Source organism: Peromyscus maniculatus, chromosome 1 (genome assembly GCF_049852395.1).
Source record: "Peromyscus maniculatus bairdii isolate BWxNUB_F1_BW_parent chromosome 1, HU_Pman_BW_mat_3.1, whole genome shotgun sequence".
In the NCBI taxonomy this organism is placed as follows: domain Eukaryota; kingdom Metazoa; phylum Chordata; class Mammalia; order Rodentia; family Cricetidae; genus Peromyscus; species Peromyscus maniculatus.
The window spans coordinates 40833448-40854620 of NC_134852.1; the positions used below are offsets into that span (position 1 = coordinate 40833448).

The 21173-nt window shown below is 43.8% G+C and overlaps 1 pseudogene; it reads right to left on the reverse strand.

Annotated features, from left to right (window-relative positions):
* Positions 1-8767: 8767 nt before the first annotated feature.
* On the reverse strand, positions 8768-10770 carry LOC102918933 (condensin-2 complex subunit H2 pseudogene; annotated as a pseudogene).
* Positions 10771-21173: the final 10403 nt, after the last annotated feature.

Here is a 21173-nt window from a genome sequence, read left to right on the forward strand (position 1 = left end):
CCTCAAACAATAATAACAACAAACCAACAGCCAATACAACAAGACTGCCCACCAAACCAAACCTTAATAACAGCAATAACAAAATTCTAGCTTTGGAATAATTAATTTTTTTACATTTCTTTCTATTTCCATTTTTATTGATTTCTACTTTGTTTTTAATTTCTTTTTTTTTTGCTTTGAATTTAATTTTATCCTATTTCATAGTTTCCAAGGGTGAAAAACTTAAATTATTGTGTATAGATTTTTAATTTTTAAGTACCTATATTCAATGATATACATTTCCTCTAAATGCTGCTTTTGCTACATCTCACAAATTTCAATAAAGTGTATTTTTATTTTTATTTAGTCCAAAACATTTAATTTCTCTCAAGATTTCTTCATTTACCCATGTGTTGCTTGCAATGTGTTATTAGATCTCTAAGTATTTGGGGGATTTTCCAGACATGATTCTTTCATTGGTTTCCAGTTTAATTCTCTTGTGGTCCCAGATTTCTGTTCTTTGTTAAGGTGTAGTTTATCTTAGATTTTATAATAATATATCATAATTGCATAGGTGGTAGAGGGCCTACTTTCTTTAGGCCTAAGGGTATGTTGCTTGTTTGCAATGAGGCTGTGCCACTGGACTGCATACTTCAGACCTTCACAAGTTTTCATGTACCCATCAGGCTGGGGAAGTGGCTCTGTTGGTACTTGAGGTGTTTCTTTCCCTTTGTGTGAGGTGTTAAAGGGTTAGGAGTAGGGCATTTCCCTTCCCCTGTGTAGGCCTCTTGGCTCCTCCCCCTTCTTTTCTCTTCCCCCTTTCCTTGTCCCTTCCTTCCTCATTTCTGATTTTTTGAACATTTTTATTTATGTGTATGAATGTTTTGCCTTCATGTGTGTATCTATAATGCTGTGCACTTGGTTCCCACAAAAGCCAGAAGAAAGTGTCAATTCCTCTGGAAATGAGTTACAGATGGTTGTGATCCACAATGTTGGTGCCAGGACCCAAACCTAGATCCTCTGCATGAATAGCCAGTGCCTTAAACCACTGAGCCATCTCCTTAGAACCCTCCTTAGGACCCTTTCTTGTGTGTTGTGGGACAGGGTTTGTTTTGTATCCCAGGCTGACCTTCAACTTGAGCTGCTTTTTCCTCTTCTTAAGGGTTGGGATGGCAGGTGTGTACTAGCATGCCTAGTACCGAACAATTGGCTCTTCTCGTGTATTTCAGAGCAGGCCTTCCCCTCACAGCCAGAAGCACAAAGGATTCTTTTCTCTGATATTAACTATGAAGATTTGGGAGAGTTTATGGGGATAAAGCTAAAAGAAATTTCTGGCTCTCAAAGTGTCTTAACTTGTCTGTAGTAGGCTACCAGCAATCTGTCAATGGCATTTCAGTTTTCTGCATCTGACATGGGCTCCTCAGAAATGTTCCTTCTTGAACTTCTGCCCGAATGCCTTACAATTCTCTACATCTGCCCATCTACCCACATCTCCAGAAGTCTAGGCAGGGGTGTACCCATGACCCAGCTTTTCTGGCAGATGTTCGAAGGTCTATTTTTCACCAGTTCAGCTTTTTTCTTGTTACCACTTAACAGCCTGGGCCAGAAGTAAGGAAACTCATTTTAAACAATTTTATTAGCATTATTTTTTGTTAAAATTATAATTCTAGAAACCTTCTATCTGGGCAAAATATAATCACCTAAGTCACAGTAATTGCTTGAATTAAAATGAGAGATAATAAAAAATTGACTTCTGAAAAGGGACAAAAAGCTTTAAGTTTCTTTCTGTTTCTCCATCTTCACTAGTCAGTCATTTCAACAATGAAATTCAACCTTGAAGGTAACTCAGCATGATTTCCATAATGACAGGGTATAGTGTAAACTCCAGCATACCAGAAAAGAAAATGATACATAAAAACTGTCTTAGAAGCTGGGCCCAGTGGCAGAGCCTGTGATAATGACTACTTGGGAGACTGAAGTAGGAGGATCAGACATTCAAGGTCAGTCTGGGATACAAAGGGAGTTCAAGGAAGTCCTGAGCTACTTAATGAGGCACTGTCTCAAAATAAAATAAATAGATGGGGCTAGGGGTGTGGCTCATTGTAGAGCACCTGCCTAGAATCCCCCAGTGAGGGGTAGGGAATGTGTTTTTGTGGTTGAGTACCCTCTTAGAATCACTCAGTTGGGGGCTAGGGCATGGTTCACTGGTAGAGCAATGACTCTGAGTTCTATCCCCAGAAATAGAAAAATAGTGAAGAGTTGGGTAAACAAAATCTTGGAGTGAAGATGACATGATGGTGTTGTTTAGCAAAGGGCCAGGTGGGAGGGCTTTGGTCTGCTTGGATAAATCATTGTCTTTAATAGGAACTGTAATTTGGGTTTCTAGTAGCATTGGATTCTGGATGTCAGTAATCAGTTCAGCTAGTTTCACATGTTTATGATTTTGGTTTATAAGTTCTTTTTCTGTGGAGTCTGCTTTACCATGAAGCACAGATTGAGGGCCCATTTAGCTTTTTGTTCACTACTCTAGAATAATCATGCCTAGAGGATCCTTGTAGATAGCATTTTTCATGATAATTCAAGGTAAACATGTCTCTTCAGTTGGTTTGACATGTTGAGGAGAAAGCTACTGAGGTACTTTGTTATAGAATATATAACAAATTATATAACACTGAGTATAGAGCTCTTTTTCAATGACAGTGACAACATTTCTGTTCATGGGTTCATCAACCAGGTAAATTCACCAGCATCATGACCAATGTCTGATTTCAAAAGATGTCACTGTCAACCCACAATGCTGCTCCAGTGGAGTCCACTCTATGTCCATCCTCAGTCCTTTGGAGTCCCAAGGCCCATGTCACAGAGGCTTGCATTGCCTTGCTGAGCTGCCAAGCACTGCACAGAGCTCCTGGATATAAACCACAAATATGTGCCATTTAGTTTTCACAGCACAACCAGCAATATCTTCATTTGGTTTAGTTCCTTCCCAGTTTTGCAGGAAGGCTTGTTAGTGAGGGATTTTCTACCTTTTGAACATTAGAAAGGACCTATTTTTTTTTAAAGGTTAGCAAACATCTTCAAGTTTACTCAAGATCATTTCCATTAATTTGTATATCTGCTGGTTCAACAGTTGGACATTGGAGGGGGAAAAAACCCACAATATAGTAAGAAAGTAAACGAACTCAAGAGGTTCAAATTGTGCTAAGTACCACAATCAATGGCAGTAAGTCAGGGATGGTGGGAAATGACTGGAAACACTGTGGGAAAGTATCTATTTAATGCAGGTTTTGCTTGCTTATTTTTAAATTATGTTTATGTGGGTGTTTCTCTGTGTGGGTATGTACATGTCACTTCAGTGCCCTTGGAGGTCAAAAGAGGGTGTCAGATCCTCTTGGACTGTGAACCCCATTAGGGAATGTGAGTGATGGGAACTTATCCCAGATCCTCTGTAAGAGCAATGAGTGCCACTGAACCATTTCTACAGCCTTACTTAATATTTATTCTTGAGGAACATTTTATTGTTGGGTGTAAAATGCTCAGTTGGAAAGTTGGCATTTTTTCCTTAGAATTAAAAAAGTCTTTGACTTTCAATAACAATGAAAAACCAGTATCATTCTGAAGTGTGGCACCCATGAGCAAGCACTATGAGTATTTTCTGTGAATACCTAATGCATGTCAGGAGTTTGGAAATGATGAGCTGAAGCATGACTGTATTAATGTGTCACCTTTCATGGCCTTTGTTGAAATTCTTAGATCTGTGGGTTGAGGTGGACCAATGAATAGGCACAATTTTGTCTATGACTGGTTTGAAGAAAGTTTCTTCCTTCATCCTATCTCTTCTTTCCTTGTGTAACTTCACTTCTGTGTGTGTGTGTGTGTGTGTGTGTGTGTGTGTGTGTGTGTGTGTGTGTACTGAGTGTCTACTATGTGTGTACTATGTGTGTATGTGTGCTGGTAGCATATGCCCTTGTTACTTTCTGTAGTTTTCTTCAGTTATTCTTTTTTTTTCTGTGACTCTAGATGATTTTATTGATTCCACAACCATGTTTTCTACAGTGTCTCTGATGAAAAATATATACATGCACCTTCTTATAGCCTAATATCACAGAGATTTTTTTATCTTTTATAATATATTGCTAAATTCACTCTCTGAAATTGTGTTAATGATGTTTGCTTCTATGCTCATTAGACATTTGTAGCTTCCTTCATTTGAAATGTTGTTTTCTAATTCTGTTATCAGGGAAATGCTAGTCTTAGAAAGTGAGTTGGAATATGCCTTCCTCTGTTCTGTTTTCTGAAGAGATCTTGAGAAACTGATATGATCAGCTTCTTACATAGTAGGTAGAATTCACCAGCATAGAAGTGAAGTTATCAGGTTCTTTGTACAAAGCTTTTAAACTATTGAGTTAATTTCCATCTACCTCTTTATTCTTAAAAATTGGCTTTGTTGCACTGGCACTTTGATTATTTTTTCCATTTAATGTGCAATAATGAATTGATATGATGAAAAACAAACACAAAACAAAACCGAAACCCAAAACCCAAAAAAACCAAACCAAACCATCTCTTACTTTCATGAGGCAGAGATTCCTGACCTTTCTAAATGAGCAAGGGTCACCCTGTGACTCCAGGGTACAAAGTCTTTAGAAAACATGAATGCACTGTGCTTTGACCCCATAATAAACACCTTTTCTGTCATTGGAACAGATGTTAAGCTAAGCTTGTCATCACTGGAACAATCCAAGAAAGTCCTGAGGGCAATGTCTGGGGTGGTACATTCTGAAAAGGAAGGCTTCATCTTGGGGAGGATAGACTGGGGCAGGGAGCCCTTGTGGATGCATCCATCATGGAACTAAATAACAGTGCTTAAGGGAAACACAAATGATAATGACAAGGAGGGTATGCTTATGTGTTTCAGTCATGAGCTGCATGTTGTGCATGTATTACCCTTAGCATGGTGGGTTTAGGTAGATACTGTCTAACTTTACAGAGGAGGAGACTGGGACATTGAAAGTAAAATGTGAAATCTTCCCACCCCAGGGTACCTCACTCCCCACCCCAGTGTATACTCACTCCCACACTGAGCATATCTCATTCCCTAGCCCAGCCTATTTCACTCCCCACTCCTAGGAGACAGGAGAGAAAGGTCAGGGCATTTTTCATCTGTGTCCCCCACATTTCTACTCAACAGAGCAGTGGCCCATCTATGTTTCCCACCCCTCAGACACTCTTTCCTTCTTTATCCCCAAGTTTTGGATGGCTAACATCTATTCATGTGGAGTACCTCCTCGAGAGCTGACCACCCCTGTTGTCTCCTTAGTTGCCTGTATATCCCATCTCTGTAAACGTACAAAGGACTGGAGTGTATTCAGTTAAACCATTTGTGTGGTGACTTGTTTCTTGCCAGATTGCTAAGTGATAGAAAGAGCACAGTATTTTGGATTAATTAGCAGAATGCAATTAGGACAAACAGTTGGACTCTAGAGGTAAATTTGGGTGACAAGTACATCCCAGAGGGACCAGGGAGATGAGCCAATGGTGAGAGGAGGTGTTGGCAACTGTGGTGTGTACCATGGCTGGCCTTGGTACTTGCCTTGGTACAGGTATGGAGCTTCGGGAGCTAATGGTAAATCACTTCCTAATCTCAAGCTCTTCTTTCTCATAGGCTTTCAATACAATACTTCCAGGGCAGTTTTCCCCTATCCCAAGAGATTTAAGGAATGCTCATGAGGAAATGATTTTGAAAAGGAGCCTGACATTCATGGTTACTAGGGGTGGAAACAGTAGGGCATTAGGTTAACTATTATTCTCTCCATTTTAATACTGATTTTAAAATGGGATGAGAAAAGTTAAGAGAGGACTTACCACTTCTCTGCCATGCTGGGTTTGGGGACAGGAAGGAATTGGCCTAATGTAGCCTTGCATGGTCCCACTTTAGGCTTGCTCATCTCCTGCTGGCCAAAGAGGGGAGATTTTTAGCTTTTAAGAAGGGGAGGGATTAAATTTGCAATAGCAATGAGTTTACCTTGGCATTTTCATGATTTTCTGAAATGTTAAGAAACTTTTGCCAATGTTTGCATTTTATAGTCTGCCTTGGTGAAATTATCAAACTTCCCAACTGTGACTTCGATGGTTTTTAGAGTAGTAGGCTTTCACAAATAGCTTTTAGAAATTAATAGCAAAGTGTGAGAAGGAAGAAATAATCAAACAAGTACTAGTGAGGGAAATTAAAGGGGAAAATGGAAAAGTATGCATGAATGATGGATAGGTAGGTGGATGGATAGATGGGTGGGTATGAATATGGATGGGTGGGTGGGTGTGTGGATGGATGGGTTGGTTGGTTGATGGATGGGTAAATGCATGGGTGGATAGATGGATGGAAGGGCATGTGGGTAGGTGAGTGGTTAGAAGGATGGATAGAGAGGTGGGTGCGTGATATGTGTGTAGGTGGGTGGTTGGGTGGATATATGGATAGGTAGATAGGTGGATGGATGAATAGGTGCGTGGGTGGGTGCATAAGTTGATGGTTAAATAAATAAATGGGTGGGTGGGTGGATGGGTATATGGATAGATGGGTGAGTGGATGGATAAATTGGTGGGTGAACAGATGAATAGGTGGATAGATGGGTTATGAGAACCAAGATGCCTAAATCTACCCTGAATAATCAGGAAGACATCTCTGAGACCTTCTAGGTATTTGGTGCCAGAGTTCAGAAAAGGCCTGAACAAGGCTTGGTGTAGAGAGTGAACTATAGTTTTGGAGTTAGCCTAATAGGCCTTGGGTGGTTATAGAGCTCAGAAAGGGACAGCCTTAAGGATGGAAGACATTGATGTGTGAAAGTACTACATGGGGTTCTTGTGGATCCTGAGAGTAGTGAGAAGCTTCCAAAGATACCACAGCCATTCTGCACTCCACCAAGAATAAGCAGCGAGTGGTGCTTCTATTCCCTGCAGAATCTGTGTATTACACTTTTTTTTTTTTTTTTTTTTGGTTTTGCTTAGGTTTTGAGCTGACAGAGCATATTACCATGATTGCTTACCAGGGCATATGGGTGCTTGTTCTGACCTAGGAAAGGTTATAGAAATGAGGCAAAAGAGTAATGCTGCTTCTCAGCCCATAGGTGAACTGCTTCCAGATTTTATTTTTGCCTATAGTCTTTGGAGGCCTTTGCTCTAAAGCAGGAAGGGGAGATTTTAGGAGGCGGAGTTTTGATGCATATGCGAGTTACTTTTTGTCAGCTTGACACAAACTGGAGTCACCCAGGAAGAAGTAACCTCAGTTGAGAAATTGCCTCCATCAGATTAGCTTATTGGCATGTCTATGGGGCATTTTCTTGATTAATGATTGATGTGGATGGTGCCACACCTGGGCAGGTGGTCCTGGATTGTATAAGTGAAACAAGCTGCAGAGAATAAGACAGTAAGCAGTTCTTATGAGCATCATTTCTCTATGTCCCCCAGGTTGCCTGTCCATATGAATATGGGGAGCCCACAACTCCAGCCCCAGATCTATCAGCCACTTTGTTTGATTTTTGTTGAGACAGAGTGTTGCCATATAGGTCAAGCTATCTTGGACTTACCATGGTCAAGACTGGCCTCTCACTTGCTGTCCTCCTGCCTCAGCCTTTTGAGTGCTGGGAATCACAGGCCTGAGCCACTATGCCTGTCGTATCCCTGAATGCCAGATGCTTCTTTAGGCAAGTATGATTAAAAACACATGAACAGCACATATATAAATGGCATAGTTTTTGTAGAAATATTGAGTACACAGAAATGCACATGTCTGTGGCATCTAGTATCACAACCAGCTATTCACCAGAGCAAAATTTAAAATACCTGAAATCACAGAATGCTGATTAAAAGATGCTGAAATTGGATTTATAATCCAGTTCTGTCTGGCCCCAGGTCCATGTGCTTTCCAGTTTACTGGGAGCCACTGCACAGAGACACACAAAGACAAGGCTGGGACTGGCTACTAATTTGTGGAGTCTGCCCAAAATACAAATATGAAGCCCATACAGAAAATTGACAGTAACCAGTACTTTAATCCAAGTGTAGAGGTTCCACATATGAGCTTCTGAGACTTCATAGGTCTCAGACTCAAAGGGCTGGCGATGGGTGAAATAAACTGAGCATGACAGTCACACTTAAAACAAGCAAAGAACAAACTGAAGGGCACACATTCTGACTGGGTTTTGTAATGACTTCCAGTGAATTGCCCTGGGCCACAGCGGGACCAAAGCCCCATAGCCCCATGTGAACTTAGTTCCCTTGCTGTGGCCACTGGAGAAAGCTTCTCAACCACTGAAATGCTGAATTCAGAGGATCAGAGAAGTCTGGGTGACCTGGGTGACCATTGTCATTGCATGGGGGACAATTGTTCCAGAGAGCCACCTGGATCCAGAGAACTTTACAGGGTTATGAGAAGCCACAGCATTTTAGAGTTATCTGCCTTTCTAGATTATCAGAATCTGTCTTAAATAGTTATGACCCACCTTCTCTGCTAACCTGCATTGATGGGAAGTGCTCAGAGACAAGGATCAGAAGCTTGTCTCAGTTGGTGGTACCTTTACCAGGTTGGTAAGACTGAAGTTAAGCATGATAGGGCAGCTGAGGGTTAGAGAGGAAGTTACCTTCAGCTATCCATTACATTAAAGATGCCAGCTATATCTCAAAGCATGAGTGGAGGGGCCTTAAATTTAGTGAGCAGACATCTCCCTTTCACTTCCATCCTCACAAAGTCCTTTCCATGCCAGCCACCCATCACTACTGTTTAATCTGATAAAGCTTTTTTTTTTTTTAAGGGGTAGCAATGCCACTTTATTAGGCTAGGCCACCCAGGAAACAGCACTGGAGTAAATGGCCCCACAGCACATTAAGGGCACAAGATTTCCAGGTATACACTACCTTCCACCCCTGCCTCAGTGCTCTCCACTCAAGACTGGGCCATGGAGGGGGCAGCATAGGTCTGGAAGTGGGTATGGGCTCGTTGGTGTGTGAGCAGTCTCAGAGACATGGTGTCCACAGCTGCCTCCAGTCCTGGCTGCTGGGTGATCTCCACTGTATAGTCATTAGCCAGTTGCAAGGAGGCCAGCATGGAGCGGCCCACCTCAAAAGCAGGCTGCCCAGCTACAAGCTCTGCAAAGGGACACCACTCATTGAGCTGGGGGAAACCGTGAGACCAACTGGTCCCCATAGGTGTGGATAACAAAGGGCACATGCTGCTCCTGCTCCTGGAGCAGGGGCTGGATAGTATCTTCCCAGTCCCTGATGTGCTGGCTCAGCTCTGTCTCCTGGACAAACTTCTGGGAGGTTGCAATGAAGAGTTCCACATTTCTTTGGACCAGCTCCTCATATCTCAGGGACTCTAGCATAGTGTCTCCATCTAGGTCAGCAGCTTCACCAGGCATCACCCCTTCAGGCTCTGCATACTCTTCAGGTTCTAGAAAGTCATCTGCTACCCCTAGGTCTTCTAGGGAATCTTCCAAGCATTCCTCCTCTATAGGCCACAGATCCTCTTTGGCACTGGGCAGCCATCTCTCAGTCACCTTACGTCTCTGCTGCTCCTGAAGGGTCTCGAGCTGTTCTTTTACATGTTTCCAGTACAGACACTTCCATGTCTGCAAAGGTTGGGCCCTTTCGCCGAGGCTTCCTGCTGTCAGCATGGTCGGCATAGGCAGCCAGGTACCACTAGTGGAAGTCCTGCAGCTTGGTAGCACACTTCCTCTTGCGCTTCTGTCCTGGAACCTCTTCCACACAGGGGAGTACAGAATAGGGCTTACCTTTCTGGAAGAGCTTGGAGTCCAAGGAATCAAAAGGGTCCAGGCTCTGCCAGGGGTCGGGAGTGTCCTGTAGCCGGGAGACAGGCTCCTGGGCCCCTCGTGGCTCCCGTAGCATGTATCTCCTTGGCAAGGTGGCACTTTGCTGTGAGGTCCTGGGCTCTGTAGGCTCTGGAGCAACCTCTGGGAGTCCTGCTACATCCTCTGCATCCTCATCTCCACCACTGAGCATAGGGCCATCTGGCTCTTGGGAGACGCAGAGTACAGGAACAGGACTCCCATTCCTAGAGACTTCCATTGGCTGCTCCTCAACATCCTCAGCATCTTTCCGGCTCCTTGGCATGGGGCACACATCTGGAGGCTCCACAGGACACATTCCCACTGGATCCAACATAAAGGAACCTCTGGGGCAGGGGGTACATGTGTTCATCCTGAAATCCTTCTGGCTGGCCAAGACCTCACCCTGACAGCTATACAAGGGGCTGTTGTTCTTTTCCACTTCATCAGGGGCCATGGGCAGAAGGGGTATAATAAGCAGCTCACTGGATGCCTGGTCATTTTTCAGATCCACATTGGCCCGGGCGTCAGGGAAGTCATCCAGGGACAGGAGCTCATCCTCTGTTTCATAGGAACTCCTGAGTTGACGGCTCTGTTGCTCCCATCTTCCTGTACTAAAGAGAGCTGCTTGGCTCGCCTCTTGCCAGAAACAAAATCAAGAGCCTGGTAGACCAGCGAGTAGAGGTACTCCACCTTTTTACTGTAGACACAAGCTGAGCCCTGGATCAATAGTGCTGCCTCAATGCAGTTCATAGTGGTTTTGCCTTCATCAAAAGAAATGCAGATCTGGTCCAGTCAGCTGTGCCGCTACGTCCACCTCCCAGTTCTTAGTGAGATCCCGGATGGGCTGCAAGAGGTGAGCGAAGTGCACCTCCACATCCTCCATGTCCAGAAAGGGACTAGAGGCCCGGGACCGTACACTTTCTCCGGATAGGGCCAGCAGGCTCAACCCGCCACTGGCTCTGGCGCCATTTTGGTGTTCCCGCCCCTCTGATAAAGCTTTTTTTAAACTGGCCTAGGCTACAGAGAGAAGGCTCTGGCAGAGAGAAGAAGAAGTTCTAGGTCTCAGGTGGGCCTGATCCAGAGCCTTAAATCACATCATAAATCTCCTAGCATAAATCACCGCAGCCCTGTCTCTCCCTGTTTCCTGTCTTGTTAATGTCATTCTTAGGCACATGATTTCAGAGCCAGCATGTCTTCCCCATGCTTTCAGGAAAAGGTACAGCCAGGAAGTGCAGCCTACCTGACACCAGCACCTAGCTAGAGTTTAAGAATGCAGGGCAAAGTGACACCAACGGCCCTCTGCCTGGAGCCTCCTGACACTTCAAAGCCCCAGGGGAATTTCTTTTGCTACTGAATATTCTCCACAAAGTCATACACATTTCTTTACCCTCCTCAATGTTCTGCACATTCTTCCCATATGACACTGGAACATAAAGAGAAATAACTGATTCCCCAATTAGTCCTTGTATGAATAAGGGAGGTGTTGAGTGCTGTATAGAGCAGTCATGGGACATCCATTCTGTTCTTAGGAACAAGTTGCAAGGCAGATGGGGTTAGGGTATTGCAGTTGGCTTCATGGAAATGCTGCCATCAAAGATGGCATCAATTTTTAAAAAACTTTTTAGAGCTGAATAATACTCTACATTTTCTTTGTCCATTCATATGTTGCTAGACATCCAGGCCTATTCCTTATCTTGACAATTGTGTACAATGCTACACAGAACAAGGTTGTGCAGGAACACTTGTTGAACGTTCACTTAGAATCCTCAGGGACGGCATAGCTTGGTCATGTGGTAAGTTCTAGATTCAGGTCTTTGAGGATTCTCCACACTTACTCCCCATAGTGGCTGTACTAATTTATTTTTTTACCAGAAGTTAGTAAGTGCCCCCTAAACTACTAACATTTGATGTTCGTTGTTTTCTTCATATCCATTCTGATTTGGGCAAGGTGGCATCTCAAGGCACTCTTGATTTGCATTTCTAGGGGGTACTCTCGAAGGAACCATTTACAGAGTTCTAAACCACACTCTTTGATGACACTGTATTTAACACATACCACAAATGACCTGTCATTATAAACAGGACAATAGAGACCAAAGAAAGAAAAGGTACTTCATCAAGGTCATACTGTCATTAAGACTCTAGGTCCAAGGGTGTACTCAAGACTCTAAATTCTATGCTATATCACACAGCTCTATCATGAATAGAAGGTGGTCTTTATGGGGGTCTTGCCATGGTATCAGTTGGTCAGAGCAGAGCCATCCTGGGTGTCCTAAACAGTTCCTACCTGACTAGAGTCTCAGCTCGGGCTCAGACGGTGTGGTTAGATGTAGTTAGCATTCCACTGCAATACTGGACTGCGTTTTCTTCTGTGATTGCCTCAGTGGCTTGCAGAAGCAATTTGTTGCTAGACTGTCCTCACTATCATGGGGTTAGAGATTGCAGGTTAATCAACTCAGAGGAGGGAAATATTATCTTTTCAAGGGTTTCCAGGGGCCAAGGGTCATTAGCTCACCTTGAATCATATGCCCATCTCAAATAAAATCTCTTCATTCTGATTGGCAGTTCCTATGTCAAGTGGCAAAGATGGAGTATTGGGGGAATATTATGTGTATTGGTGTGTGTGTGTGTGTGTGTGTGTGTGTAATAAAGTCTTCAAGTGAAGAGGGCAGTTTGATTCCACTGAGGAAGATTTGGGGCATGAAAATAGACCTGGTAGGAAGTCTATCATGAGAGACTTCCAACGGAAGCCTGAGGCCATCCATTTCCATATAGTCCCTTATTTTAGGGTGCTCTAGCTAAGAGTGCAGGGATTTGTTATGCCATCAAGTTTTCAAGGAAGTGTCCCCAGGGACCTGGAAAGGGAGAGAAATGGGGATGAGAAGGCACACAGGCATGGCTACAGTGGAGGCTGGTGGTGCCCTGTGGCTGCCTTTGCCCAGCTGGCTTCTAACCCCTCAGTTGTACCTGGTGGCTGCTAGAGATTCAGCTCTCTAGATTGTTGCCCTGGGCTGACAGTTTTCACCTTCTGGGGATTGCCTCATAGCCAAGAAAGGACTGACTGAAGGGGATATGAAAGGCAATCAGAGGGTGTGCTTGGCCTCCACAGAGGGCCCTGTATGATCAGCCTGAAGCCAGACTTCAGACTGACAGAAGCTACAACTTTGCCTGGCTTCTCAACTTTCCTCTGTAAAAGGATTACATAGGAAATACCTTTTTGGCCTCTGCCTTTCATGGACCTGGCTTTGGGCTGCAATTTCAGGGTAGGAGTTTTAGATGTCTCTTGATGCTGTGCCATGCAGTGGTGTCATACAGTTTGTCCCATCTCTGGGACAAGGAGCTTTGTATATTTGTGGTAGCCATTGGTTATAGACTACCCAGCAGAAAAGGGAGGCTGGGGGTCACAACAAGCACTCCTGGCTGTCTGTACAACTCTGGAAGCCCAAGGAACATTGTTGACAACCATTTCAGAGGAGTTCAAGATATAGGAGACAGCCCACTGAACTGCTACAGATATGTAGGGGTCACTAACACTGTCTGCAACAGAAGAGAAACCAAACCACAGAGAACTCTATGGATCAAGATTTCTAAATAGCTCCCTGCTTAATTGTTAGCAGCCATGGAAGTGCTGTAATTAGCTGACAACAGGTTGCTGTTTATCAATTTGTTACTACTTATGTAACCAGAAGTGCAGAATTCAGTACTTATAAAAATCCTTGTAATGAAATATTTCTCCTTTATGGAGGCTGTGTTTGTATAGATGAACATTAATTTAAACTTTTTGACCTCATTTGCATTCTAAAATTATGGCACTGTAATTTCCGTCTCCCCAATGCGTTCACTCTTAATTAATCTTAACCACTCTCAAGCTTTTCTGGTTTCTATTATCACCATTTAAAGTTGCGAAGACTGTTTAATGGATTTAAATCACATATTCAAATTAGTTTCTTTTTCCAAAGTTATAATGACTTAAAATTTTTATTTGATTTGGGCCCCAAAGTATTACCTGAAAAGCCATTTGATTGTTTTACAGTTTAAATCATCTGTGTGGAATAAAATTCATTAACCTTATTTACATGTGTGTGAAAATTATGACTTGCTAACCAATTAACATTTTCAAGTTGTGCAGGTTTGCAGCCTGTCGCTCTGGCTCGAGCTGTACTGTCATTCTGACTTCCAATGACACAGTTGTAGAAATCTGTCTTATGTCTTTGTTTGTAGTTTAGGCTGTAGACATGTCATCTGTTTAGACTGTGGTGGTGTATGTTGAAACTTTCCCCTTTAGGGTTCTGGGGAGCATTGGCTCTCTGTGGCTCAGCACTAGTGTAGTGGAGGGGCCCTTGCTGGGATGCAGAGGATGTAGTTTGGGAAATTATAGGGAATAGAGGAAGCCTGCTGCTAGTGGAGTCTTGAGTGAATGTGAATTGCAGACATGGGCCCACAGTACAGTTGGCAAAGCCTATTCCCTCCCCAAGTGCTGTATCCAATAGTAAATATATTGAGGTTCCAGGTTCCAGAGGGTGTATCTGTCCTTTCCTCCTCACCTTACTATCCCAAGCAGGATGGAAAGGTTGCATCGTGGGAGTGAATCCTCCCATTTAGAGCCCCACTCTGCAGAATCAGAATGTGCTGTTCTCTTTGTGGATGCACCACCTGAAAGCCTTTCTTCAGCATGCCTTTGGGAGTAAAGATGGTAGTCACAGGGTAGTATAGAAATGGCAGCTGCAATGCCTAGCAGTAGCTGTGGGTTCAGCTCAGAGCTTGCCATTTCCCTGTGAGATACTCCAGTTTTCTGTCACCTGGACCTTTGACATAGCCTCCTCTCAGGTCCCCAGAACCCATGCTGCCCTGTCTCTGTAAAGTCAAGGTGATGTGGGAGCATGGATCTCATTTATCCTACTTTGTTTCTTAATTGTTCTGATAAAACAGTGACCAAAAGCAACTTGGGGAGAAACTATAGTTTATAGTTCCTCACAAAAAGAAGGCAGTCAAGGAACTCAAGGCAAGAACTGAGGCAGTGACTCTGTTGGAATACTTCTTACTTACTGCCTTGTTCTCTGTGGCTCCCTCAGCCTGCTTCCTTTTACAACCCAGAACCACCAGAACAGGGGAGCACTATCCAGAGTGTGCTGGGCCCTCCCACATCAAACAGCAATCAAGAAAACACTTCAGAGACTTGCCAATAGGCCAATCTAATGGGAGCATTTTCTTAACGGAGGGTCCCTCTTCCCAGATGATTTTAGCTTGTGTCAAGTTGACAGAAAAAAAAAAATCTAACCAGCATACCACTGTTGGGAAATCTACCTTGTCCCTGACTTCCCATTGCACAGTTGCAGCCCAAATTGGCTGGACCAATATGGCTGGCCTTCCCTACCCTTGCTCTCCAGCCTCAGGGCCTTCACAGATCTCTGCACTTACCCTATTAAACTGAAGTACTGATTGATCCTGGACATGGATGACCCTCCCCTCTCTTCTTTATCAAGCTACCTCACAAACCATTCTGGTCTCTCAAGGATTATTGTCCTTCCTTATGGTGATATTTTATTTGTGCTGAAATGTGATTTTATTTGTATGTTAATAAATAAAGTTTGCCTGGAGATCAGAGGTCATAGCAAGCCATAAGTGTCAGGCCGTGGTGGCACATGTGTTTAATCCAATCACATGGCAGGCAGAGTCTCTGTGTGATCAAGGACACAGCCAAGCGTGGTGACACAAACCTTTAACCCCAGTACCAACCACAGAGATCTGGAGGTCTGTATAAATAGCCAGTGATGAGGAAGTCATAGTTGGGTTTAAAGCCAATGAGAAGGCAGAACAAAAAGACAATAAAAAGACAAGTCAGACAGGAAGAAGCTCTCTCGGGGGAAGCTACTTCTGGTGGTAAGCTAAAGTTAGTCGTGGCTATTGCTCTGATCTCTTTGGCTATTTCCTTTGTATTTGGCTCTGTGTTTCTTATTTACTAAGACTATGTAGAATTTTGTCTACACTTCCTAACTGGTCAGATGGTCTCCTGTAGCCCATGTAAGATCCCTGAAGATGATGTCACCTATCTCCTGCTCCATGTCTCTGACTTGTCTGATTTTGAACATGCTATTGTTATATGCCATGGCACTCTTAAACAAAGGCTCAGGGAAGGTAAGCACCAGGTGGCTCTTTGCTCATTCTTGTAAACCAACCATGTGACTCAGTGCTTGGCTCTATACTAGTGTATGTTGAATTAGTAGTGAGCAAGCTTGACAGGAACAAGTCTTTTCTTCCTTGTCCTTGTGGGCTTCATAGTCATCAAGAAAATACATCAAGGCAGCCAGCAGAGGCCCATTCCCTTAGCTACCTACTTTTAGACACCCTTGGAGATCTGTGGGCTGCAGAAGTGGGAGCCAGCAATGATGATGGCAGAGTCTTGCTATAGAATCCATGTTAACCTGGAAATCACAATCCTCCTGCCTCAGCCCTCTTAGTTCTAGGATTACAAGTATGCTCCCCTATGCCCCACTCCAACAAACACTTGGTCACAGATAACAGAGTAAAGAAACTACACCACAGTAAGCAATTCGCATCTTGGTCTCTGGTTTTCTATATTTAGCTTTCTGGGAAGTGAATTATGTCAAGAATAAACAGGGAAAAGATGGATCACTGTTCTGGGGAGTTTTGTCTTAAATGTCAGGCTCCTCTGGAGGTCAGAGTATCCACTTGAAAAAAAAAGGCTAGATAAGAGTCTTCCTCATCACAGGTGCTCTTCTAAACAACCTCAGTCTCACTGGCTCACCAATCAAACTGGACTTCAGTAGATTTGAAGCTCTAATTTATACTTGATTCTCTATTTGCACTAAGTAGAAGTTTTTTTCTGTTTCTCCAGGAAAAGTCATATACCACCTACCCAGAGAATAGTGCCCCCCACATGTGCCACCCACATTGAACTTGGTTCTTCCTGCCTCAGTTAATTTAACGCTGGTGATTCTAGATCCTGTCAGGTTCAGGAAGGGTGTGGCTTGCACACTCTATCTGGCTTTCTCTTCACCTTTTATTCTGTCTCCTCCCCGACCCCCAGTCTATCGGATGGTGCCATGCACTTGTCAACCTTCTCAGAAAATGCCTTCACAGACTACTCAGAGTATTTGCTAAACCCAAGCACTTTTCAACATAGTCTAGTTGATGATCAACCATCCTCAAAGCAGACAAAGACTTAGGAAACTACTATTGTCTAGAGAATTTCTATAACTACTCAGGCCCTGTTTTCTTTCAGAGCATACACAGCAGCCTGGGGTGGGTACAATGTGGTTCCCATTGCCCAGAGGGCATTGGCCCAGTCCTGGCTCTGTCTGGGCTGACTAGCTGGCCTTGACTCATTCCTGTCCATTTCTTGTATCTTTTCCTTTTGTGAGATGAGTATGTCCTTACTAGGTGATGGCAAATAGCATACTGTAGCTGGCAGCCTGTTTTCACTCTTCCAGGTCTTAGATCAGTGTCAAATCCACAGTAGTCCAAGACGGTCTGTCTAGTTTATTCCCTAATCCACTGTTGGATAGCATGAGTGAAGGCTAAAGGCTTTTTTGTTACAGCTTTGAGGCATAATGACTTTAATTCTGCTACGATGTAGACTCCCTATCTTTGTTGCCGGTGAACTCGGAGAAGCCCTATTTCCTGGAGCCCCCACCACATCCCACCCCATCCTCTACCTTCCCCCTTTGTTTCTTTAGCTGGGGGCAGGCAGACAGCCTCATGTTGTTCTGCACTGTACCCAGCACATGTGAATCCACACTGGCTCATTGATAGTAACACTCAGAAGTGACCCTTTCATACCTCCTTTGCCATTATGTCTCTGCAGATGCCTCAAGGCCTGTTTCCTTTTGCAGTTTGCCTTTCTTGTGTGTGATGGAGCAGAAATTATGATTCCAAACACTCACTGGCATTTCCAGGTCTTCATTAGTCTTGAAAATACACTCACTTGACACACAATACAAGAGGAATGGGATTGCTGAACAGTGAAGATTCTGACTTCACAGGCCAGTGCAAGGACCTCAAATCTTTGCAAAATTCACCTGAGTGATTTAAACATCTGCAGAGTGCCCCCTGCAGCATACTGGAAATAGTTATCCATGTTTATGGCCTTTCCCCCTTAATTTCTGTCCACTAAGAACCTACAAATATAACTTGATTTGAAAATAGGGTCTTTGAATTTGTGCTGAAGTTAACAGGTCACAGAGGACTTAGGGTGGACCCAATTTCATTGATGTCACATTGTGTGAAGACAGACACAGAGACTACAGATCTATTACTAATTGATAAAGAATCATTGGGTATCTAATGTCAAAGAGGTAGGACATATTCTTCCTATGAATGAAGCAAACATGGCCTGCAGACTAAGAACAGCATGCTGTTTTAAGCCACTGATCTGTGGTAATTTGTCATAGCTGCCTGAGGATGTTAGCACACATACCAACCCCTTATTGATCTTGCATGAATCTCCTTGAGGTGGGGAGCTTCCTGCCATCATTGTTGGTAGAATACTCCTTCTTCCTTGCTCTGCTGAGGAATTATTTGATTGCCTGGGAAGGCCTGAGGGTCTATAGTGGCTTAAACAATGTAATTTATTTTGGGGGGATAGGACATTGAAACCGGGTGTTGTTACATATCTATCACAGGCTGGCTGCAAACTCACCATCCTCTTCCCTCAGTCTTCTGAGTGTAGCGTTATACCCAGCTATAACTTACCTTTATATTGTGATAATGAGCATAAAAGCAAGATATTCTAAGGGTTTCTCACAGCTGAGAGGCTCCTGGGCTCATTGCCCATGAACCCCCCCCGCCCCAGTGGTGAAAAGGAAGCTGTGCCGGACCTCACTTTCATGTCCTCACACTGGTGTGTATTCACAAGTAGGAGGGAGTGGAAGACTCCTGTCCTCTTTTCATTTCTAATCAAAGAAGAAAATAATAAAGCTCCAACAATTTCTCAAGACCTTCTGGTCAGAGCTTAGGCACATGTTTACGGGTAGGAAGACATGTAAAGTAATTCATAGCAATAGATTTTCTTGTGGGAGGTAGAATGTTTAAGATGAAAAGGAAAGAGGGATGATTTGGAGGAGGAAAGAGGCTATGACCTCATGGCTGCCCTACCCATCTGGAGGTTGCCATGATCCCTCTGGGAATTCTCTCCAAGGACCAGGTTGCCCCACAGTTCTTGAAGACCAATCTGTGTTAGGCTCTGCTGTGCTCCTGAAAGACAACACAGAATCAATCATGCTCAGAGACAAAGTCATGATGTCTCTCTGAATAAAGGTTCCCAAAGAGACCCACATCTTTGTCTCCAGAACCTGCCATGTGTTCTTTCACAGGGCAAAAGTAAATTTGTAGATATGGCTGAATCTTAAGACAGAGGATTATCTATTGAGTCCAACAATTGAAAGGATCCTTGGTCAGAGGCAGAAACAGAGATGGGAAGAGGGAAAAAAAGACCAGAGCTGGCATCATCACCTGCTTCCAGAAGATGGAAATGTAGGCAGCCCTTAGAATGTAGACTAAGCAAGAAACCTGTCCAAAGCCTACAATGGGGCAATCTACTGGCCCCTTGATTTTAACCCCTGAGAGAAATTTTAAACTTCCAGCCTTTAGAACTATGTAAAATAAATGCATATTGCTTCAATCTATTAAATGTATAGCAATCTGTTACTGTTGCAGCAACAGTTCAAAACTAACCCAGCCCTGAAATCATGTCCCAGGGTCTCAAAAAACACCAGGAAGTCCATTCTTTCCTGTAAGGCTCTCCCTGGAGCTCTGTGTGCCTATGACTGAAACATAGGTTGCACTGGCCTAGCTCAGATGCTTGCCACTCATCCACAGCCTAGATCAGAGAACATCCCAGATCCCCATTCATGTACCACAGGTTTCTTGGTGGACTGTGGGGGTTCTGTGGTTTTGCTCACTCAGGCCCAAGTCTCTGCTGGCAGTCTGGCTCCCTCTCCTTCTATCTCCACAGCAACAACTGCTGATCAATATGACCCCCAGTTATCTAGCTACTTTCTCCAAATTGAAACATTCCCACCTTGAAGGAGGAGGAAGAGGGAGGCCCCTAAAACTCAGAAATCTACAGGTCTTACGAAACTCAAGGTTTTATACTAACAGTTGCTGGTGAAGGGGAGACTCTTTGGTGGAGCTGCCAACAAGTTAGACAGAGAGCTCTAGGGATGCAGCTTTCATGTGCTATCACCAAAGCTAAGATGGGTCACTGTCACTATGTAACTGCCTTTAGTTACCAATGTTTCTGCTTCGGTCAATCCAATAAACTCATTGGTTTACCATACTAGACTTAATTGGGACTGACTTTTTGATTCTTTGCTGGTGCCCCAGCTGGAGTGAGCATTTATTATGCCTTCCTAGGCATAGTCATGAAATTCCAGCAGAAGATTCCTGTGACTACAGGGCCCCTGAAGCATGGTCTCCCGTGACTGGACAGTGACAGATGGCACAACCAGGCCCATAGGCCTTGGCTTCCCAATAAGGAGTAGTGCTAGGCAGGAAGAAGACTTCAGTTGAGCTAGACTGAAACCAAAGCACAAGACTGGAGAGGAATGCTGTCTCTTTCCTCTTTCTCAGAGCTTGCTCCACCCCAGAGGATCAAGTTTCAGCTTGGTAGTGGTTACATTGAGTCTAAAGGCAGTGGTGGGCTTCTTAGATCTACAGGAGTCCCAGTCTGAGCATGAGACAGGACATACATCAGGGAAACAGTGTGGGTTGGGTTGTTGCAGGCATGGTGAGAATTGCTTTTTGAGGATTTGCAACCCCAAATAGTTGGGGTTTTACATTTGGAAGAAACCATCCCCCATCCTTGTTGCCTCAAGAAAAAGCTAGTCCTTTAGAGAACTATGTCTTCTAGCCTTCTCTCAACAGATACTGTGCTAGTTTTATGTCAACTTGATACCAACTAGAGTTACCTGAAAGGAGGGAACCTCAGTTGAGAAAATGCCTCCATAAGATCATAACGGCATTTTCTTAATTAGTGATTGATGAGGAAAGGTCCAGCACATTGTTGGTAGTGCCATGCTTGGGCTCGTTGTCCTGAATCTATAAAAAAGCAGGCTGAGCAAGCCATGTGGAGTAAGCCAGGAAACAGCACCCCTCCATAGCCTCTGCATCAACTTCTTCCTCCAGATTCCAGCCCTGCTTGAGTTCCTGTTCTGACTTCCTTCAGTGATAGACTATGATATGGAAGTATAAGCCACATAAACCCTTTCCTTCCTAACTTGTTTTTTGTCATGGTGTTTCATCACAGCAATAGTAACCCTAAGACAGGTAGTCAGACTATTTTCTTCTCTTTAACCCTCATTCTTTCTGCCAAGAGCTGCTTTCTTCCACTGCCAC